The following is a 24945-nucleotide window of genomic DNA, read 5'->3' as shown; positions in this document are numbered from 1 at the left end:
TCATCACTTCAGGCAATACTTTTCCAATATAACACAATCCTTCAGAGTTTGGGGCAAGCCACTTGTACGCCTTTCTCCCGCATATGAAATATGCGTCATCGGGGAGAACATATGGGACGGAGAAGGACATGACCATGTTACAAACCTTCCAGGTGAAATCTCCTGACCCTAATTCTTCCATCTGCCTAATGCACGTATCAGTTTGTACGATATGTGCACAGTATCCTGGTGATACCTCTCCAACTCTAGTAATCCTATTTCCTAAGGTATATCGATACCGGAAAGATTTTCCTCTACTGGCTATATGGCGTACGAGCTCTGTATCTGTAGGCATTCTATCTGCTCTGTGTGAAAAGGTCATGGTAAGGTTGCTCCATGACACTTCCCAATTTCCCGGTTTTCTGGGATTGGAGATGTTGAAACATAAGAGGGACCTATCCACATGGTATTGGTGGAGCTTCAAACTAGGAGGGCTGGAGATGTTAAACCTCCGATCCACCGGTCTCCCACCACTTAGCTCAAGTACCTCCCCTAACGTTAAAGGAAATGGTACTAGCCCTGATTTGCTGTGACCCTGAGGTACTTGAGAGCATACCCAACAATCTGTTTGGTTTAACACGTTACCCACTAAGGAGTGATAGTCACTCAATGGATGCCGGTCCATATGGATATTAAAACTAGATTGGCATTTCTTTATGCATCCATCTTCAACCAGATTATCACAGAGCCTACAGATACAATTTTCTTCAGCTAACAATCCATCACAATTTCTTCTATCGGATCGTTTTCTGATACTCGCCTTTGCTTGTTGGTTTGGTTGATCTTGGAAAACTACGCCTCCATCATCATAATCGGAACCCATTCCAGAACCTCTCTCGACCTCTATGGTACTCTCGCCGGAACAGACTGCTCTGGTCAACATCATGGTTAACATCAAAATCCGGATCACAGTCTCTTGGGGCAAGTCCATCTTTGAGGAGGAAATAGAGAAGAATGAGAAGGGGGAAAAAAGAAATTTCAAGGAAGAGGGGATGGGAAGTGGAGAAAAACAATAAAAGGGAGAAGGGAGTCGACAACTGCTTTCGGTCTTCAAGGCTCAGGTGCCGCCTCAGTCCTCCTGGAACAGACACTCTAGTGATACAACCTCTACCGTCTGTTCCTTATCACGGGACTTCTCTGGATCAGCAACCTTTTTGCAGTGGGATGAATGGACCCACGTCTCTCTCTCAGCAACCTTCAATGCTGTGGTGCTAGTCAATAAGACCTGGTATGGTCCTTCCCATCTATCAATAAGACAACCTGAGCGTAGAAAATTTCGTATCATTACATAATTCCCAGGTTCAATGTCATGACAATTACTATCTGGTAAATCAGGAATCACCAACTTCAGATTATCATTTTGATTCCTCAACTGTTTACTCATGTTAATTAAGTATTTTACAGTTACTTCATTGTTACATTTCAAATCATCCTGAGGGTTAATCATGACATGCGGTTGTCGACCAAACAAGATTTCAAAAGGAGACAGATTAAGGGGGGACCTGGGAGTGGTTCTGATGCTATACAAAACAATGGGTAAAGCTTCTGGCCACGTCAATCCTGTCTCTGCCATTACTTTACTCAATTTATTTTTAATAGTGCTGTTCACTCTTTCGACCTTCGCGCTCGCCTGTGGACGGTACGGAGTGTGCAGCTTGCTATCAATTCCCATCAACTTACACATTCCTTGAAAGACATCACCTGTAAAATGGGTACCCCTATCACTTTCAATGATTCTAGGGATACCATATCTACATACAAATTCCTGCACAATTTTCTTAGCTGTAAACATAGCGGTATTTGTAGCTGCTGGGAAAGCTTCGACCCAATTCGAGAAAACATCTATACAAACAAGTACATATTTCAAATTTCGACATGGGGGTAATTGAATGAAGTCAATTTGTATTACCTGGAAAGGGCCGCCGGCAGGTGGGATATGGGATGGTTCTGTAGGTATTGCTTTTCCAATATTCTTTCTCAGACAGGTAAGGCATGACATTGCTCTTTTACTCGCATGAGAGGAGAATCCTGGGGCGCACCAGTATGCTCTTACCAATTTGCACATCCCCTCCTTGCCTAGATGAGTCAGCCCGTGAGCTGCTTCAGCCAGACATGGAAGGTATGCCCTGGGGGCCACTGGTTTACCATGTCCATCCGTCCAGAGCCCTGAGGACTCCTGGCCATATCCCTTTGCCTTCCAGACTGCTCTTTCCTGTGTGGAACACAAATTCTGCATCTCACACAACTTTTGTGTGTTGATGGTATTAAATACCATCAGTTGTGTGGTGTCTGTCTGTATGGGGGTAGCAGCTGCAAGCTTTGCGGCTTCGTCTGCTCGGCTGTTACCAAGGGATACTGGGTCTTGGCTATATGTATGTGCTTTACATTTGATAACAGCCACTCTGTCGGGTTCCTGTATCGCTGTTAGAAGCCTTTTTATATAAGCTGCATGCGCTATCGGTGTACCAGCCGCCGTCATGAAATTTCTGAGCCGCCATAGGGCTCCGAAATCATGTACTACCCCGAAGGCGTATCTAGAATCGGTGTAGATATTGGCTGACTTACCCTTAGCCAATTCACATGCTCTGGTTAGGGCGACCAGTTCAGCAACCTGGGCTGAGTGAGGTGGGCCTAGCGGTTCCGCTTCTATGGTGCCTTGGTCATCTACGACTGCGTATCCAGTACACAAGTCTCCCGAGTCTGACTGTCTGTGACAACTACCGTCCGTGTAGAACGTAAGTTCTGCATCTTCCAGTGGATTGTCACTGATGTCAGGCCTTGCGGTAAAATTTTGGGTCAAATATTCCATACAATCATGTGTATCTTCCTTTGCATTAAATCCTCCTTCCCCATCACTCTCACCTCCCACCCTTTGTGCCTGACCAGGCACACCTGGGAGAAATGTTGCAGGGTTTAATGCGCTGCATCTCCTTATGGTGATGTTTACTGGGGCCATTAATGCCAATTCCCATCTTGTAAACCTTGCTGATGAGACGTGTCTGGTTTGGGCAGAATTCAATAAGGCAGATACCGCATGCGGTGTATGGATTGTAAGGTTGTGGCCTAGCACGACATCTTCGCTTTTTGTCACTAGCAATGCTATCGCCGCAACGCTACGCAAGCATGTGGGGAGGGATCGCGCTACCGTGTCTAGCTGGGCGCTGTAGTATGCAATTGGCCTGCTGGCGTCACCGTGTTTTTGGGTTAGTACACCTGCTGCGCACCCAGCACTTTCTGTTCCGTATAGTTCAAAGGGTTTCCCATAGTCTGGCATACCTAGTGCTGGTGCCTGCGTTAGACACTGTTTGAGTCTCTCAAATGCTGTTTCGGATTCGTCTGTATGCGAAATCCGATCAGGTTTGTTTGAGGAGACCATTTCCTGCAAAGGTAGCGCCAATATGGAAAACCCTGGGATCCAATTACGGCAATACCCACACATTCCTAGAAACGTTCTGATCTGTTGTTGGGTTTGTGGCAGTGTCATGTCTCTAATGGCTTGGATTCTATCAGCGGTCAGGTGTCTCAGTCCTTGTGTTAGACAGTGTCCCAAATATTTTACCTTAGTTTGGCATAATTGTAACTTGTCTTTGGAAACCTTGTGACCTGTGTCTGAAAGATGAAACAGGAGCTGTTTCGTATCCTTCAGGGAAGCTTCCAATGAATCAGAACACAGTAGTAGATCATCCACGTACTGTATCAACACTGATCCACTCTCTGGTTGGAAAGACTGTAAACAATCATGCAAAGCCTGAGAAAATATACTTGGACTATCTATGAAACCTTGGGGTAGCCGAGTCCACGTGTATTGGACTCCTCTGTATGTGAATGCAAACAAATATTGGCTGTCAGGGTGCAGAGGTACCGAAAAGAAAGCGGAGCAGAGGTCAATAACAGTGAAAAATTTGGCAGTGGGAGGAATTTGCATTAGGATGACAGCTGGATTAGGCACTACGGGGAACTGACTCTCAACTATTTTGTTAATCCCCCTTAGATCTTGCACTAGCCTGTAACCCCTCCCCCCACTCTTTTTAACAGGGAAGATGGGACTATTTGCTGTGCTGGACGTTCTTACTAGAATGCCCTGTTGTAGCAAGCGCTCTATTACTGGGAAAACTCCTAACTCCACCTCTGGCTTCAGAGGATACTGTGGGATTTTTGGAGCTATCCTACCATCTTTTACTTGTACAACTACTGGAGCTACGTTTGCCATTAATCCAGTGTCCTGTCCATCTTTTGTCCAAAGTGACTCTGGTATCTGAGATGTCATCTCTTCTACTTGGGATGGGTTCCTATTTGTCATAATGGAATGTGACATTAATTTTGATGGGGAGTCTAACATGTCTCGTACCTCCTGAGCGTGATTCTCAGGAATGTCCAAGAATACACCTTCAGGAGTACAATAAATGACGCAACCCATTTTACATAGTAGGTCTCTCCCCAGGAGATTAGTTGGTGCCGATGCAGCCAGCAAAAAGGAATGCTTGGTATGCAAAGGCCCTATTGTAATCTCGGCTGGTTTGCTAACAGGGTAGTGCTGGACTACTCCTGTTACTCCCATGGCTGGAATTGTCCTACCAGTGGTTCTCATGCCCACTGTCGAATTTATCACTGACTTGGCCGCCCCTGTGTCTACAAGAAAGTTTAAAGTTTTACCAGCTACATTGATTGCAATCTCTGGTTCGCTTCCAAGACTGGCAATCAATTTAACTGGCTGCAGATTACAGGTGTGGCCACACCCCTATTGGGTATGCTGACCTCCCTGAATCCCGTTGGCAGCAACTACTTGTGAGGGGGTTAGCTGGGAACTACCAGAGGCATGCCAATCTCTGTTCGGGGGATATCTTTTTGTTTCCCCTGTATGTGGCTCAAAACTCCGCCTCTGTGGACCCTGCTCCCAATGTCGTGTGTTGTGTTGTTGTCTAGGGGGTTGAAAAGATCTTTGTACATTCTTTGTTCTACATTCTCGTGCAAAGTGTCCTGGTCTGTTACAAGAAAAACATGTTATTACACTTGCCTTACCCACAGGATTCGGTGGTACATACGCAGGCTGCCTTGTGGTCAGCGCCTGTATACTTACGGACATCAACTTATCACTTTGCGATTCCCTGTGCCTAGTGATGTTTCTGTCGTGATCAATAGCAGCCTCTCTCAATGTGGACACTGACAGACCTCGCCAACATGGCTGCGTGGTCTGTACCCTAGCTTTTAATGTTTCTTTCAAACCATCCATCAGTACAGATACTGCTACTTCTCGATGGTTTGGGTTGGTCTTAATGTCTTCTATACCAGTGTACTTTGCCATTTCTAATAGTGCCCGGTGAAAATATTCTGCTGCCGTTTCGGACTCCTTTTGCTTAATGGAAAATATTTTATTCCATTTAACAACGGCTGGGAAATACTCCTTTAGCTGTAAATTTATCCTTTTTACATTATCCTTGTTGTACACGTCTGTAAGCGGTACATCTTTATCCAATGCACAGTCAGCTAAAAATTGAGTTGCGTCAACATTGGAAGGTAAACAAGCTCTTAGCAGTATCTGCCAATCCTTGTTGTTGGGTTCTACAGTGCTACCTAGATCCCTGATGTATTTTTGGCTAGCAACTAAGTCCTTTCTGGGGTCAGGAAATTCGGACACTATTGTTCTTAATTCCATTCTGGAAAATGGAGTGTACATGGCAATGTTCCTTATGGGAGTGGCTCCAGACACATCTGTTTTTCCATTGGGAACTGCTATTACCCTTACAGGAGCAATTCTAACAGCCTCTTCTGCGTAGATTCTACAACTTGTGGTACAATTGTTTCAGTGTAGTGCATGGTGCCGTACTTACCCGTTGACACGACCTCACCTATCCCTCCGCTAGGGGCCTTAACTAATCTCGTGGGTGGTGCAGTTCCTACTGTGGTTTCTGATATGGTGGCCGCTAGAGAGAGCGCTGAAATTGTTGCCGAATCTTCTTCTTGATCACACTCCTGAGGAAGGTTCAAAACAGGGTACATCTTGCACGGGTTAATACTTGCATGAGTTATTTGGTTAACATCATTAACATTTACAGGGTTACTAAGAGTTTGTGTTTTACAACCCAGTGCGTTTCTCTCCGTAATCAACTTCTCTCCGGCAATGTATGGTGGAGGTGGAGCTGTGGCTATCAGCTTCCTGACTGCCCCAGATCCCGCCGCCAGAGCCAAACCTCTCTGTATCTCACCTTCCTGGTGCCATAACTGTAAATAATCATGATGCTGAATTCGTCTCTTTGCTGATTTTACGAGACATATCCTCCTCCTTAAATTTTGTAACACGTCTGGACTGAAGCTACCTATTCTTGGGAATTTGTCCCTGTCTTGTACAGTCATTCTCTCCCATTCATCACATAAAGATTCGGTGTGACTTCCATATTTTTCACACATTACATATCGTGCCGACCCAACTGGTCGGTTCACAGAATCAACCTGAACCAAGGTTGATCGCCCCCTACCTGAGCAACTGGCCCCCATAGTCTGCAGGTGTTGCTTAGTCCTCCTTGGATCTCTGTATCAAGGTTTTCAGCAAGCCTTTACAGACAACCAAATTACTCCACAGTAGGCCGGCGGTGGCGGTTTACCGAGTACCCCACTCACTCGCCCACCTCGACCAATACGACCTGATCACACCGACGTGGTGCTGGCGTACTCGATACAGGGCCCCTATGGAACCTTCAGTTTACTGGAACATATGAGGGTTACCCGCAGGACACTTACTCTTTCCAGTAAAGGTGGGGTTGTTAGATAGTTCCTGAGTGACCAGCGAACTTCCCTTCCAAAAATAAAAAATTACACAAATCACGTCAGAATGTACAGATAGCGTTTGTGACCACTTTACTCTAATGGTATTAGGTCAGATTACTAACTACTGCACACAATTACGTGTGGTCCAATCGTTCAGTACACAAGCACTACTTGTTATGTACTGAGAGATCAATGGAATCGATGTTTCCGGCCGCGATTCCTTCAGCAAGAGCTTATGGCCTATATGGGTTCTGCACCAACACCCCAGGCGTTGTGCCACTGGACTTTTATAGCGGACCTCTTTAGTACCTTACGACCTCCTGGTCTTGTTACCTTCTGTTAATGACCTCCTGGTCTGTTACCTTATGGTCCGCTATACTCTAATGCTCAAATATTATTTAACCAGGGATGCCTCCCTAGCCACCGTATATGTCACTTACACGTGTGTCCCTTGACGAGTACCCGACTTTCCTTTTGGTTCCACCTTAAAGTTATATAAACTTTTGTATACAAAACCACACTCACTCAACACATGTACACTTTTGTTTCTATATCTATTTCTGCGCAGAAATTGTCTTCAGTCCAACAGTGTTACTAATTAGGAGCAGGATCTGTTAAGCTAAATTTCAGATTTTCCAAAAATAGATTTGCGTTATTTACCGCGTCGCGTTATTTACCGCTGTGCGTCACTTATCGCCTTTGCGCTAATTATCGCTTTGCGCTAATTCAACTTTTCGTGACTTGAGCTAGGTGGGCGTAACTGGACGCTACGTTGCGTAATGAACGCTGCGTGCTTCTGCCTTTTGGATTGCGTACGCTAGTCTTTGTTAGCGACACGTGTACGCAATGCAAAGATCCACCGTAACACAATATATACTTTTATCAATGTAAATGATCCCTGATCATCTACCGCAATCCACACTGACTGCCTTGTCTCCTAGACAAATCGTGTGTTGTTCTATACTTTAACTATTACCTTTACTATGAAATAACAGCAAATCTCTTTTTAGCACTTTCTATCAACTATAAAAATTGGCAAACAGGAATAGTGATATACGAAATTGAAAAAGAAATGCAGATAAATGTATGCGTGCGTGTATACGCAAGACAGAAGAGAAATAAAACAGTTTTAAAAGACACAAGCGTTTTGTTCTTACTTCCGGTTCCCGGATTCCTTCAGCACTCTTTATCTAAGCGAAGCAGACGCTTATCCCGTCAGCACAGCGAGACAACCTCCCACCCTTTGCTGGAGGGATAATGTCTGCTGATCTACCTAGTGCAGATATGAGAAGGATAGGACGAGTCCCCAATTGACAATGCTAAATTTCCTTGTCGTATAAACAACCCTTTATGAAGCTAAGAACACTGTACGCTGTTTACTTAAGAAGTACCGTAATGGTACGCTAGTTGCGTAACGATCGCTCAGCCGTAGGCGAGACGCTCAAGCGTCACGTTCGCTCACGGCCCAGCGATCACAGGACACGTTATTGGCTATGACTAGAGTAATGATTCGCTATGGCGTAGCGGACGCTCGAGACCACGAGGAGATCACCAGCGGCGCAGACGCTCACAACGCTATACCTTTTTGTCTAGACCTTATACCAATGAAATACACGGAATACCTTAATGTGAATACAGGGTGTAAGTGCAACCTTGTGTAACCTGACTAACTACAAAGCTGCTTGAGCGTCACCGACGCTCAAGTGAACACTTAACACTATAGGAAATACACAGATACTGGTTTAGGGTCCAAAGCCTATTAACTGTATTATATCTAGTATACTTGTAAAAAGGGGATAACAGTACAAATGATACACTACAATATAACAAAGACTTCCTAACCAAAATACAATACTATCTAATACAATACAATACTAGTCTAGGGGAGATACGAGAGAAAGGGAAGGGAAAGAGAGAGAGAGACGGAGAGAGATGAGAGAAATTGGCTCACAGAAAGACAATGATTACGGAGAGAAACTTACGCACAAAGGGTAGGATCGCCTGCGCCTCGATATCCAGCTCCCGGCTATCAGCAGATAACCGTTGATGAGAGAGTGAGAGCTGGATGTGGTCGGCCTGCCTATTTATGCCCCACACACAATGCAATCTCCTGGTCCTACAATCCCATTGTCCATTGGCCGAAGGAATTCGGCCCTGCATCATAACAAAAGGTCATAGGGTGATTCATACAGGTGGGCTGTGACGATTTCCAACAGCTCAGGTGGGTGGGAAACTGGGTTTCCCGCCGCATACCTGAGTATGTGTAAATAATAGAAATGGACATAAACTTCTTATGTCCATAACTATTCGCACGAGCGATTAATACGCTCCAAACCAACACCGGAATATTACTAATTAAATACTCTTCCGATGGGTACCAAACACTGCTGTATGATTCCTGTCAGACCCTTCGTACAATACAAAGAGGGATTCCTTTAACCAGGGACCTTCTATTTTAACCAAACTTTCAGAAACTATCAAAGGGATCATGATCTATAAACTACATTAATTGTGAACATTTGTAACGAATGAGTCGCACGCTACGACTACATAAACTCTACTGTAAATACGCATACCGCGCCTGCGAGTGCACGCTATCGCGGGTATGCGCCTTCACGGGAGAGCGTACGCATGCGCAGCGCGGACCAGTGTGCGGTGCAAATATGGCAACGTGCATAGAGACATTTTTCTGACTTTGACACTATCAAAGAGACCATAATCTACAAAATACATTATATGACTAAATTATGTTATGATTCAATCGCCCGCTAGACGCACACAAACTCTACCGTAAATGCGCATACCGCGCGCCCGCGAGTGCACGCGACCGCGAGTATACGCACGCACGGGAGAGCTCATGCTCGTGCAGCGTGCACACGCATGAGGTGCATATATGGCAATGTGCAGCGTGATATTTTTCTGACTTTGACAGTCCACCCTTTGGCAGTCACCAATAACTGCCATTTCCTAAAACAGTTCAAAAAGAGAAAAATATATGTCATGTATAATACATTTCTATGATTGGGTAGGGGAGAAGAGGAGAAGGTGGGAAAACGGTATAACCTAGTGAGATAGCAGAAGCATGTGTGTATGAATCCATGTTTGGGGGGTCATGTATCATCGTACCGTACGTGTTTTAAATCAAGCTTCGAGGTATTGCGAAGTATACATTTGAATTCCTTCTTATCCCGTACCAATGGTGGGAACTTTCTGCTCAGCGGTTGACCGAAAGTGACCTCACCGCTGAGCAAAAAGTTCCCACCATTGGTTACAATGGAGCGCATAGGCGCTACATTGTAACACTGCCGTGTGCCGCCTGTCAGACAGTACAGGAGCACACAGCCGATCAGGAGGGTGCTACAACGTGGCGCTCCCTGATTGGCTGAAGAAACCCACTTAGACATCAGTCAGAGTGGGTTTCTGGCATTCGGGGAAAGGGGACCCATGTGAAAACATGGGTCCCCTTTCAGTGCGTGGCTCGGGTATCCGTTTTATTTTTTTAATCAAGTACGTGGATTACAAAAGGATTATCCGAGGAGCCTGGTACCCTGGATCTGGTGAGTATAATTTATTCAACAGGTACCCCATGGATTCTACTGGAGAAGAGGACCGACCCTCGTGTGAACATAAGGTAAGTATGTATGTATGTGTGGATGGATGTAATAAAACTTTACTTTCAAGGTGTGTGTGTATTGTCTTTTTTTGGGTATTTTTTTAGTAGTAGTACTACAGGTACCAGCGGGCCTGTTTTTCCGCCGCATGCTGGTACTTGAGGTTCTTCAAGTACCAGCATGCGGGGGAGGCTTGCTGGGCCTTGTAGTACTGCTACTAAAAACAATATCAATCACTTTTACAAAAAGGCTATCAGCCCCCCATCCGCAGCCCATTGGATGGGGGGGACAGCCTCGGGCTTCACCCCTGGCCCTTGGGTGGCTGGGGGGACGGGACCCCTTGATTGAAGGGGTCCCCACTCCCCCAGGGTACCCCGGCCAGGGGTGACTAGTTGGATTTTTGATGCCACGGCCGCAGGGCACGGTATAAAAGTGACCCCCGGCTGTGGCATTATCTGTCCAGCTAGTGGAGCCCGGTGCTGGTTTTAAAAATACGGGGGACCCCTACGCTTTTTGTCCCCCGTATTTTTGGAACCAGGACCAGGCGCAGAGCCCGATGCTGGTTGCTTAAATATGGGGGAACCCCTGTCCATTTTTTTCCCATATTTCTGCAACCAGGATCGGCTCAAAGAGCCCGAGGCTGGTTTGCCTTAGGAGGGGGGACCCCACACAATTTTTTTTTAACATTTAAACTTTTTTTTTTTTTTTAACAAAGTGCACAATGAAGCCCAGCACGGATCTCTCAGATCCGGCCGAGATTCATTGTATTAAAGTCGGCAGTGTTTTACAAGTCACTCACGTAAAACACTGCCTAAAAAAACGAATGACATCGACATCGGAAAACCCGAAAATGCAGAATACGGCAGCTTAGTAAATTAGTCGTAACAAATTCAAAAAGTTGCAGTTTTACATTTTCGATGTCATTCGTGATTATTCTCCCACCAAATCGGGAGAATTACGAATGTTAGTAAATATACCCCTATGTGTGTTATTACCTGAAGGTTGTAGAAATGAAGATAAAGAGCAATTATGGTAAATGCAGTCGGAAACTATGTGAGTTTAATGTACATTTGCCGATTGAGGTCTTGTCTTTGTCTTGTCTTGTCTTGTCTCGATGTACATGTTGACTGTAGTCTCCAGATGCTTTTGCTATAAACGGTGTGCAAAAAGCTTTTTCAATGTCCATAGACTTACAAAAAGTGTTGGGCTAGCGTAAAGTTAAAGTTACTAGGGATATGGGGGTCTATGGCATAGTCCATCAGTTGTCTGTGTAAAAGGTTGTCAAATTCTTCTTCCAAGCGGATGTCTTTGTACCTTGGAGGAAAACAAAGGAGAAACGGGTGAAAGAAACGGACCGTGGAATCACATTTTCATCACAACATTGTCTCAATGGTTGGGTCGTAAATCTAATCAGTCGTTGTTATTACAGTATCTTCACTTCTTAAACTCATCACTCGGGCGCTACGTTTACACTTTGTTAAAACCCGAACGCATCTAAATATCAGACCGACCAATATGATGACACCCAGAATACACAAAAGAAATTTCCCTACATCCATGATAATACCTTGGGTCCATTCTCCTAAACCAGAGAACCAATTTCGTGGGTTCAACCATGTCACCCAACTGGTCAGCTCATTACCCACAGCGGCAAGAATGAGATTGTGTTTCCTTCGGAACTCCCATTTTAATTGCAAAATGTCATCCATCTTTTGATCTATGACCTCGGCCGGGTCCTCTGTGCTGTTTGTAATATACGTGCAGCACTTTATTCCATACTGAGTCGCTAGGGTAACACAATACCCGCCTGTCACAGCTGTGAGATAATTGAGAATCATCCTATGCTGAACCAGTTCTGTTTTATAAGCTTGGAGCTCCCTTCCGGTATACCTGAATGTGTCATCATACATTTCAGTGATATTGTCTAATAAATTTGCAAGCGCAGATATATATTTATAATTTATCACTCCTCTGGCGGTACGAGTGATATCTAACGCGATTAGGAATTGAATCCCGGTGGATTCATGGATCAGGTCAGAGGCCGGATGCTCTGTTCTTTCTATCAGGTGCCGTTTAACGATGTGCTCGTAATGAGTGTGAGTATAAGGAGCTTGGGCACTGCGGTGAATATCCTTCATTTTAGTGTGGATACGGTCATTACCTCAGGCAGTACTTTTCCAATATAACATAACCCTTCTGAGTTTGGGGCAAGCCACTTATACGCCTTCCTCCCGCATATGAAGTATGCATCATCGGGGAGAACATATGGGACGGAATAGGACATTACCATATTACAAATTTTCCATATGAAATCTCCTAACCCTAATTTTCCCATCTGTTTAGTACACGTATCTGTTTGTACGATATGTGCACAGTATCCTGGTGATACTTCTCCAACTCTCATGATCCTACTTCCTAGGGTATACCTATATCGGAAATATTTTCCGTTACCGGCTATGTGGCGTATAAGTTCTGTATCTGTAGGCATTCTATCGGCTCTGTATGAAAAGGTCATGGTTTGGTTACTCCATGACACTTCCCAATTTCCCGGCTTTCGGGGATTGGAAATGTTAAAACATACTAGGGATCTATCCACATGATATTGGTGGAGCTTCAAACTAGGAGGACTGGAGATATTAAACCTCCTGTTCACCGGCCTCCCACCACTTAGCTCAAGTACCTCCCCTATAGTTAAAGGGAAGGGCACTAATCCTGATTTGCTATGGCCTTGAGGTACTTGAGAGCATACCCAACAATCTGTCTGATTTAACACTTTACCCACTAAGGAGTGATAGTCACTCAATGGATGCCGGTCCATGTGGATATTAAAACTGGATTGGCATTTCTTGATACACCCATCCTCAACTACACTGTCACAGAGTCTACAGATACAGTTCTCTTCCGCTAACAATCCTTCACAATTCCTTCTATTGTCAATGCTACCAGATCGTTTTCTGATACTCGCCTTTACTCGGTGATTATGTTGTTCTTGGAAATCTACGCCTCCATCTCTGTCATCAGAACCCATTCCAGAACCTCTCTCGACCTCCATGGTACTCTCGCCGGAACAGACTGCTCTGGTCAACATCATGGTCAACAGGAAAATCCGGATCACAGTCTCTTGGGGCAAGTCCATCTTATAGGAGGAAATGGAGAAGAATGAGAAGGGGGAAAGAAATAATTGAGGGAGATGGGATGGGAAGTGGAGAAAAACAATAAAAGGGAACAGGGAATCGACAACTGCCTCCGATCTTATTATTCTCAATGCTCAGGTGCCGTCTCAGTCCTCCTGAAACAGACACTCCAGTGATACAACTTCCTCTACCGTCTGTTCTTTATCACGGGACCGCTCTGGATCAGCAACCTTCTTACAATGGGACGAATGAACCCAAGTCTCTCTCTCGGCAACCTTCAATGCTGTCGTGCTAATCAATAAGACTTGGTATGGTCCTTCCCATCTGTCAATAAGGCAACCTGAGCGTAGAAAATTCCGTATCATTACATAATCCCCAGGTTCAATGTCATGACAATTACTATCTGGCAGATCAGGAATCATTAACTTCAAATTATCATTCTGATTCCTTAGCTGTTTACTCATCTTAACCAAATACTTTACAGTCACTTCATTGTTACACTTCAAATCATCCTGAGGGTTAATCATGACATGCGGTTGTCGACCAAACAGAATTTCAAAAGGGGACAGATTAAGAGGGGACCTGGGAGTGGTTCTGATGCTGTATAATACAAGGGGCAAAGCTTCTGGCCATGTCAATCCTGTTTCCGCCATAACTTTGCTCAATTTATTTTTAATAGTGCTGTTCACTCTTTCTACCTTCGCACTCGCCTGGGGGCAATACGGAGTGTGCAGCTTACTATCAATTCCCATCAACTTACACATTCCTTGAAAGACATCACCTGTAAAATGGGTACCCCTATCACTTTCAATTATTCTAGGGATACCGTATCTACACACAAATTCCTGTACAATTTTCTTAGCAGTAAACATTGCGGTATTTGTGGCCGCAGGAAATGCTTCGACCCAATTTGAAAACACATCTATACAAACTAGTACATACTTCAAATTTCGACAAGGGGGTAATTGTATGAAATCTATTTGTATCACCTGAAAAGGGCCGCCTGTAGGTGGGATATGAGATGGTTCTGTTGGTATTGCCTTTCCGATATTCTTCCTCAAGCAGGTGAGGCATGTCATTGCCCTCTTTCCCGCATGGGAAGAAAATCCTGGGGCGCACCAATATGCTCTTACCAACTTGCACATCCCTTCCTTGCCCAGATGAGTCAGCCCATGTGCTGCTTCCGCTAAACTTGGAAGGTATGCTCTGGGTGCCACTGGTTTACCCTGCCCATCTGTCCAGAGTCCTGAGGACTCCTGGTCATATCCTTTTGCCCTCCAAACTGCCTTTTCCTGTGTGGAACACAAATTTTGCATTTCACACAATTTCTGTGTGTTGACGGTATTAAATACCATCAGTTGTGTGGTGTCTGTCTGTCTGGGGGTACCAGCTGCTAACTTAGCAGCTTCGTCTGCTCGGCTGTTACCAAGTGATACCGGGTCTTGGCTATATGTATGTGCTTTACACTTGATAACAGCCACTCTGTCAGGTTCCTGTATCGCTGTTAGAAGCCTTTTGATGTGAGCTGCATGCGCTACCGGTGTACCAGCTGCCGTCATGAAATTTCTGAGGCGCCATAGGGCTCCGAAATCATGGACTACCCCGAAGGCGTATCTAGAGTCGGTATAGATATTGGCTGTTTTGCCCTTAGCCAATTCACATGCTCTGGTTAGGGCAACCAGTTCAGCAACCTGGGCTGAGTGAGGTGGGCCTAGCGGTTCTGCTTCTATGGTGCCTTGGTCATCTACGACTGCGTATCCAGTACACAAGTCTCCCGAGTCCGTCTGTCTGTGACAACTACCGTCAGTGTAGAAAGTAAGATCTACATCTTCCAGTGGGTTGTCACTGATGTCAGGCCTTGCCGTGAAATTTTGGGTCAAATATTCCATACAATCATGTGAGTCAGTGTCTGTACCAAATCCTCCTTCACCATCACTCTCATCCCCCACCCTTTGTGCCTGTCCAGGCACACCTGGGAGATACGTTGCTGGATTTAGTGCACTGCATCTCTTTATGGTGATGTTTACAAGGGCCATTAGTGCTAATTCCCACCTTGTAAACCGTGCGGATGAGACATGTCTGGTTTGAGCAGAATTTAGTAAGGCTGACACCGCATGAGGTGTATGGATTGTGAGGTTGTGTCCTAGCACTACATCTTCGCTTTTCGTTACTAGCAATGCTATCGCAGCGACACTTCGCAAGCATGTGGGGAGGGATCGCGCTACCATATCTAGCTGAGCGCTGTAGTATGCTACCGGCCTGCTGGCATCACCATGCTTTTGGGTTAGGACGCCTGCCGCGCAACCAGCACTTTCTGTTCCGTACAGCTCAAAGGGTTTCCCATAGTCTGGCATACCTAATGCTGGTGCCTGCGTTAGGCACTGTTTAAGTCTCTCAAATGCCATCTCGGATTCGTCTGTATGCGAAATCCGATCAGGTTTGTTTGATGAGACCATCTCCTGCAAAGGTAATGCTAGAATGGAAAAACCTGGGATCCAGTTACGGCAATACCCACACATTCCTAAAAATGTTCTGATCTGTTGCTGAGTTTGTGGCAGTGTCATGTCTCGAATTGCTTGAATTCTATCAGCGGTCAGGTGTCTCAGTCCTTGTGTCAGACAGTGACCCAGATATTTTACTTTAGTCTGGCATAATTGCAACTTGTCTTTGGAAACCTTGTGTCCTGTGTCTGAAAGATGAAACAGGAGCTGTTTCGTATCTTTCAGGGACGCTTCCAGTGAATCTGAACATAGTAGTAAATCATCCACATACTGGATCAATACTGATCCACTCCCTGGTTGGAAAGACTGTAAACAATCATGCAAAGCCTGTGAAAATATACTTGGACTGTCTATGAAACCTTGTGGTAATCGAGTCCATGTGTATTGGACTCCTCTGTATGTGAATGCAAACAAATATTGGCTGTCAGGGTGCATAGGTACCGAGAAGAAGGCGGAGCAGAGGTCAATAACAGTGAAAAATTTCGCAGTGGGAGGGATTTGCATAAGGATGACAGCTGGATTTGGCACTACGGGGAACTGACTCTCAACTATTTTGTTAATCCCCCTTAGATCCTGCACTAGCCTGTAACCCCTCCCCCCACTCTTTTTCACAGGGAAGATGGGACTATTGGCAGTGCTGGATGTTCTCACCAGAATGCCCTGTTGTAGCAAGCGCTCTATTACGTGGTATACTCCTAACTCCACCTCTGGCTTCAGAGGGTATGTGGGATTTTTGGAGCTATCCTACCATCTTTTACTTGCACAACTACTGGAGCTACGTTTGCCATTAATCCAGTGTCTTGTCCATCTTTAGTCCAAAGTGACTCTGGTATTTGGGATGTCATTTCTTCTACCTGGGATGAACTCCTATTTATCATAATGGTATGTGACATTAATTTTGATGGGGAGTCTAGCATGTCTCGTACTTCCTGAGCGTGATTCTCAGGTATGTCTAAGAATACACCTTCAGGAGTACAATAAATGACACACCCCATTTTACACAATAAATCTCTTCCCAGGAGATTATTCGGTGCCGATGCAGCCAGCAAAAAGGAATGCTTGGTATGCAAGGGCCCTATTGTAATCTCTGCTGGTTTGCTAACAGGGTAGTGCTGTACTACTCCCGTTACTCCCATGGCTGGAATTGTCTTACCAGTGGTTCTCATGCCCACTGTCGAATTTATCACTGATTTGGCCGCCCCCGTCTCTACAAGGAAATTTAATGATTTACCAGCTACATCAATTGTGATCTCGGGTTCACTTCCAAGACTTGCAATCAATTTCACTGGCTGCAGATTACAGGTGTGGCCACACCCCTATTGGGTATGGTGACCTCCCTGAATCGCGGTGGCAGCAATTACTTGTGGTGGGGGTAGATGGGAACTATCAGAGATTTGCCAGTCTCTTCTTGGGGGATACCTTTTTGTTTCCCCTGCATGTGGCTCATAGCTCCGCCCTTTCGGTCCTTGATCCCAATGTCTCGTATCAGGTCGTTGTCTAGGGGATTGATATGAATTTTGTATTTGTCTTGCTTTACAATCACGTGACATGTGTCCCTCTCTGTGACAACTATAACATTTTATACCTCTTGACTTACCCACAGGGGTCACAGTTCTGGGCTGAGGTGGCCGGGTAGTGAGGGCCTGTATGCTTACAGCCATTAACTTATCACTCTGTGACTCCCTGTGTCTGATGATATTCCGATCATGCCCTGCACCAGCCTCTCCCAATACATCCACCGACATACCTCTCCAATCAGGCCTAGTGGTTTGTATTCTATTCCTTAAAACCTCCTTTAGACCGTCCATTAATACTGAAACAGCTACTTCCCTGTGGTGTACATTAGTTTTAATGTCATCTATACCAGTGTACCTAGCCATATCCTGCAGAGCACGGTGAAAATACTCTGGTGTGGATTCACCTTCTTTTTGTTTTATTGTAAAGATTTTATTCCACTTTACTACTGCAGGAAAATATACCCCTAACTGTAAGTTGATTCTTTTTACATTATCCTGATTATACTCGTCTGTTAGTGGTACTTCCTCATCTAACTTGCAATCAGCAATAAACTTTAACGGATCAACACTGGGGGGTAAACATGCCCTCAAAACTGTCCTCCAATCTTTGTTATTTGGCTCTGCAGAATTTCCTAGCTCCCTAATATACTTTTGACATGCAACTAAGTCTTTCCTAGGATCAGGGAATTCAGACATCATTGATCTTAATTCTCCTCTGGAAAAGGGACAGTGCATGGCGATGTTTCTGACAGGAGTTGCTCCTGAAGCTTCGGTTTTCCCATTTGGCACTGCTATTACCCTAACGGGATTAAGTCCAATAACATCATTCTGAGTAGATTCTACAACATGTGGTGAAATGGTTTCAGCATAGTGTATGGTGCCGTACTTACCAGTCGATACGACCTCACCTGTCCCTCCGCTAGGGGCCTTTGCTACTAATCTTACGGGTTGGGTCGTGCCCACTGCTGTTTCTGATATGGTGGCTGCTAGGGAGAGTGCTGATATTGTTGTGGGCTCATCCTCTTGGTCACAATCCTGGGGAAAGTTCAAAACAGGGTACAACTTGCATGGATTAGTGTTAGCATTAATTACTTTGGTTACATTATCCTTAACTTCTACACATTTAACATAACCCTGAGTGCCATTCTCTGCAACCAATTTCTCTCCAGGTATGTACGGTGGTGGGGGTGCAGTGGCTATCAGTTTCCTGATAGGGTTAGATCCAGTGGCTTGCGCCAACCCCCTTTGTATTTCACCTTCCTGTTGCCACAATGTTAAATAATCATAATGTTTAATACGCCTTTTTGAAGATTTAATCAGGCAAACTCTTCTCCTTAAATTCTGTAACACTTCTGGGTTAAAACTACCTACCCAGGGAAACTTTTCCCCATCATGCACAGTCATCCTTTCCCATTCATTGCATAACATTTCTGTGTGATGACCATATTTCTCACACATGATATACCTTGCCGACCCGATTGGTCGGTTTACCAAATCAACCTGAACCTGGGTTGATCGCCCCTTACCTGAACAACTGGGGTAAAGCTGCGGTGGGGGTTTTGCAACGAGGTCCGCCCACTTAACTCCGCCCACGCTGGCCAATACGGCGACCAAAGTTCCCAGAGGTTCCGTACCCAACCTAGGGCACCTAAGTACGTCTACTTGCTCGGGCGTGTGGGAGTGTCTTACCCTCCCCAGCAAGTATCAGTCGCTTGAATGTCCCTGAGTGATCAGGCTACTTCCCTTAAAATAAAAAAAATTACACAAATCACGTTAACAATGTGCAAGTAGCGTTCTTCTGAATTTAAGACATGCTAATGCACACAATCACATGCGGTACAATCGTATCTGCACATAAGCAACTAATCTTATGTGCGGAACGATCAGTGGAATCGAAAATTTCGGCTGCAAATTCCTTCAGCAATGAGCTTCTTTGGCCTATATGGGTCTCGCACCAACCTTCTTCGGTTGTGCTCTCTACTTTTAGTCTGCTGTACCTGAACCTCCTGGTCCTTGACCTCCTGGTCTGTTATGTACAGCAGACTCTACTGCTCATAAATATGTCGAGATTAACAAGGGACGCCTCCCAAGCCACCCCACGCTATCACTCTCGCTGATGTACCTCTTTCTACTGGCCTATGGTTCCCACTTCCGTAATAAAAGAGAAATCTTATATATACACACTCTTACATTCGAACACTCTTATTTCTGTACAGAATTCCTTTCATTCAGTAATAGTCTAACCTAGAAGAATTACAACAGAGAAAGTCTTTTTTCTTTTAACTTTAAACTTTTGGATTTGAGATAGATTTGCGTTATTTTCGCGTTACTTCCTTATCGCCTATTAAAACGATACTATCGTGCGGTTTGTATTATTTTGTGGGCGTATCCGTACGCTTCGTTGCATAATATACGCTCCGTGCGTCGACCCTTGCCTTGCGTACGCCCTGCCCTTGTAAGGACACGTGTATGCAAACCAAGTACGTCCACAGTAACACACTACACGTTTATCAATGTGAATGATCTTTAACAGTAATCCTTCACTGAACACCACTCAAATTTCCCTTGTATTCTAGGCGAGATTGTGTGCGTGCCTTTTACAATTATTCCCTTAAATATTTATCCTTTAACTATTAATAACAACAAATGTCTCAACACGTTATCACTAGTGTGTGGCAATCAGGAGAATGAGGTACGAACAAATAATCCTAAACAAGGAATACAGGTGTGTGTGCTTATGCGTACGTTCGCAAAACAGAAACTAAACAGGTTTTAAAAGACAATAACGTACTGTTCCTACCTTTTGGTTCCGGATTCCTTCAGCACTCCTTACTACGCAAAGCAGACGCTTATCTGGTCAGCACTACGAGGAATATTACCTCCCGCCTTTTGCTGACCGATAATGTCTGCTGAAATTACCTAGTGCAGATATGTGAAGAGCGGGCGAGTCCCCAATTGTAAAAGCCTAATATATATCCTATATAAAACACGCTAAAAGGTTAATAGACTCAGTACGCTATTAGAGTAAGTGGTACCGTAAGGGTACGTACTCAGCGTAGCGGACGCTTAGCCGTGGACGAGACGCACGAGCGGCACGTTCGCTCATGGCTTAATGCGTAAAGGCAAGCACGCTATAGGCTGCCGACTAACGTAACGATACGCTATCAGTGTAGCGGACGCTCGAGACCACGAGGAGATCACGAGCGGCGCTGACGCTCACAGAGTTAAAACTTTGTAACAATATCCTAAACAAGGTACTTATATTGTAAACCTTTGTGCAGTGATAAGGTGTAAATGCAACACAGTGTAACCTTGTTAGTTAGAAAGCTGTATGAGCGATTCTTACGCTCTGATAACCCTTTAGCAATATAATAAACACTCAAATACCGGTCTAAGGGTCTAACACCTTTTAAGGAAATGAATGAACGTTCAATCGCAAAAGAATACACAATACAAGTTATACACTACCAAACTAACATAAAATACCTAACCGAGTTACTACACGTTAAAATATAACAAAGACACAATTACATTTAAAGGGGGAAGGAGAGAGAGAATGGCTTACAACAAAATAGGAGATAAATATGGTTGCAGAGAACTTACGCACAAGGGGAACAATCGCAAGCGCCTTTCTGGATATCCAGCTCCCGATTATCAGTGATGAGAACCGTTGAAAAGAGTAGAGAGCTGGCCCAGATCGGCTTGTCTTTATATACACTTACACACAGTACAGTACAATGGTCCCTACATCCTTATTGTTCATTGGACACAGGAATTCGTCTCTGCATTATAACAAAAGGTCATAGGTTGGTTCATACAGGTGGGCTGTGACTATTTCAAACTGCTCAGGTGGGAGGGAAACTGGGTTTCCCGCTGCATGGGTAATAAAGTGCAAATATAGTAAATGTCCATAAACTTCTTATGTCCATAACTATACGCACGAGCAAGTAATCCGCTTCAAACCAACACCGGAATATTGCTAATTATATTCTCTTCCGATGGATACTAAACACCAAGGTGTAACCCCTGTCTGACCCTTCGTATCAAACAAAGAGGAATCTCTTTGTCCCCGAACATGCTATATTAACTAAACTTTCAGATTCTATCAAAGGGACCATAATCTACAAAATACATTATATGACTAAATTATGTTATGATTCAATCGCCCGCTAGACGCACACAAACTCTACCGTAAATGCGCATACCGCGCGCCCGCGAGTGCACGCGACCGCGAGTATACGCACGCACGGGAGAGCTCATGCTCGTGCAGCGTGCACACGCATGAGGTGCATATATGGCAATGTGCAGCGTGATATTTTTGCTGACTTTGACACCATGTAACCTCTAACCAGGGCAGGCGGGCCAATAACACTAAATAAAGTTACGCAGCCACATACATCGCCAAACTCTATGGGTGCCATCCCCGCCACCGGTGCGCAAAGTGAGACTTCACTGACTTGTCAGTGGAAAAGAAGTGGCTGTATTTTACCATCTAGCTGTATTTTTCCAGTCTTTGGATGTCATCTTCAAATCAATTTTAAGTCTTGATTCTTCTATATGTTACTCTTATGCTAGCCACAGCCAATCAGCAATCAAAACTACTGATCAGTTGACACCTATAATCAGTGACCAGTCAAGGAATCAGCGAAATTCAGCTGGTTAAAATTCCCTGACTCGCCTAATAGGCATAGGTCGGAAATGGTGAATCAGGGATTTCACGATTTCAGGACTCTGGCAGAATGGAGAATTGGGACAATACATCACACATGTAAGGGCCCCATTAGCAAGATATAACCCTAGCTAGAAGTTACACTTCCCTCAAGTTAAAGCTTATAGATTAAATGAGGTGGCTGAGGTAATTATTGAATACCAAGGCTATTCGTCCTGCAGTTCTTCCTTCACCACAACGTAAATTAACTCCACCATTATATATTAAATGCCATTCTGAGGTTATATTAGGTTAAAAAAGAGGAAACAAAAGGTTACAAGCTATATGATGTGCAAAAACAGTGCATTACAAATCAAGTGACAACATATGCATAAATTGTAACAGAACAAAGAGAAAACAATACAAACCAAAAGTAAATATCTGCTAATAAGTGTGGTTTCAATACATTATTTATTAAGTATTTGTAACTTAGTAACATAGTATTTGAGGTTGAATAGAGGCAAATTGCCCATCGTGTTCAACCTGTTTTAAGTTGTGGTGATTCTACATACTTGCTAAATAATGTTTTATGACTAGTTAGCTACTATAACTCATGTTACCCGCGGATTAACCACGTTGATATTTTAAGTATTATAACCTTGGATAGCTTTTTCATTCAGAAATGTATCAATTCCTTTTTTAAATCCAATTACAGAGTCCACCATTACCACCTTCCCTGGCAGGGAATTCCACATCCTGATTGCCCTAACAGTGAAGAACCCTTTCCTCCGTTGTATTCTGAACTTTCTCTCCTCCAGTCGCAGCGAGTGCCCACGTGTCCTAAACTGTGTTCTTTTAATAAATAATTCCTCTGATAACTCTTTGTGATGTCCCTTTACATATTTCAAGATATTAATAATATCTCCTCTTAGGCGCCTCTTTTCTAGTGTATACATATTCAGCCTAGTAAGTCTTTCCTTATTGTCCAGTCCTTCTAGGCCTTTAATCAATTTAGTAGCTCGCCTTTGAACACTTTCGAGTTCACTGATGTCTTTTTTATACAATGGTGCCCAAAACTGAACACAATATTCCAGGTGCGGACGTACCAATGCCTTATACAGCAGCATGATTACATCCGAGTCCCTTGTCTCAATTCCCCTTTTTATGCACGCTAGCACCTTACTTGCCTTCTTTACTGCGTTTTGACATTGTGTACGGTTATTAAGCCTATTATCAATGAATACCCCCAAATCTTTTTCCAACTCTGTTTCCCCTAGGCGTTCCCCATTTAATATGTAGGATGCAAGCTTGTTTTTAGTCCCAAATGCATAACCTTGCATTTGTCTGTATTGAACCTCATTTTCCATTTAGACGCCCAGAGTTCAAGTTTAGATAGATCATTCTGCAAGGACTCCACATCCAATTCTGAATTAATTACCTTACAAAGTTCAGTATCATCTGCAAAGATTGACACTGTGCTTTACAGGCCTATTTCTAGGTCATTGATAAATATGTTGAACAGTAGTGGTCCGAGTACAGACCCTTGTGGTATTACGCTGACTACTGGGGACCAGGTTGAGGACTTCCCGTTGACCACTACTTGCTGTACCCTGCTATCCAACCAGCTGCTTATCCATGTGCAAATAGTTTTTCCTAGGCCAATCTCCTTTATTGATCATCAGTCTCCTGTGAGGAACTGTATTGAAGGCTTTTGCAAAATCTAGGAAGACCACATCCACTGCTTTTCCTTGATCAAGATTATTGCTCACTTCTTCGTAGAAGCTAATTAAGTTAGTCTGACATGACCTGTCCCTCACAAACCCATGCTGGTTCTTGCTAATAATCCTAGCGGACTTTAGATACTCCTGTATGACGTCCCTTAGAATTCCTTCCAATATTTTCCCAACTATAGATGTTAAACTAACTGGTCTGTAGTTTCCTGGAAGATTTTTGGATCCCTTTTTAAATAATGGCACTACCTCAGCTATACGCCAATCCTTCGGTACCATGCCTGATCTAATTGAACTATTGAAAATCAAGTATAGGGGTTGTGCTAGTTGTGAACTAAGCTCCATAAGAACCCTCGGGTGAAGTCCATCAGGACCAGGTGATTTATTAATCTTAATTTTGCTTATTCATTTTTGCTCCCGGACTACTTCTTCGCTTAAACAAGTATCTAACCATGAATCCTTACTGTCACAATTGTTATGCTCTACTCCCACCATCAGTTCTTCACTGGTAAATACTGATGAAAAGAATTTGTTCAGCATTTCCGCTTTTATTTCTTCATCATTTATCAATTCTCCTAATTCATCTTTTAATGGACCTATATTCTCCTTTTTTAACCTTTTACCGTTTATGTATTTAAAAAACTTTTTAGGATTGGTTTTACTCTCTATAGCGATTTGCTTTTCATTTTCCATTTTAGCTGCACTTATGGGAGATAGACGAAGATAAAAGAACAATTAATAAGTTATGTGAAATGGCGTGGGTTTGAGACAAAGAAGAATTGGGTGACTGGAAATAAATGTGAGCCAATGGGGGAGAAGAGGTTATAAATCTGAATGAATGCAAGAAACATTAGAGTGTGGAACTGGGGTGCTGTAGTAGCTGTACCAAGGACATCAAATCTTCAGATTATTTTTTTTTTAGTGTGTCATTCTGTAAACTGGTGATTTACGCCAAATTTGATATGAACCATACAAGGTTACTGCCCTAGGGAACAAGAGAGCT

This window comes from Pseudophryne corroboree, chromosome 4 (assembly GCF_028390025.1).
Source record: "Pseudophryne corroboree isolate aPseCor3 chromosome 4, aPseCor3.hap2, whole genome shotgun sequence".
Taxonomy (NCBI): domain Eukaryota; kingdom Metazoa; phylum Chordata; class Amphibia; order Anura; family Myobatrachidae; genus Pseudophryne; species Pseudophryne corroboree.
Note: the sequence above shows the minus strand (reverse complement) of the source record.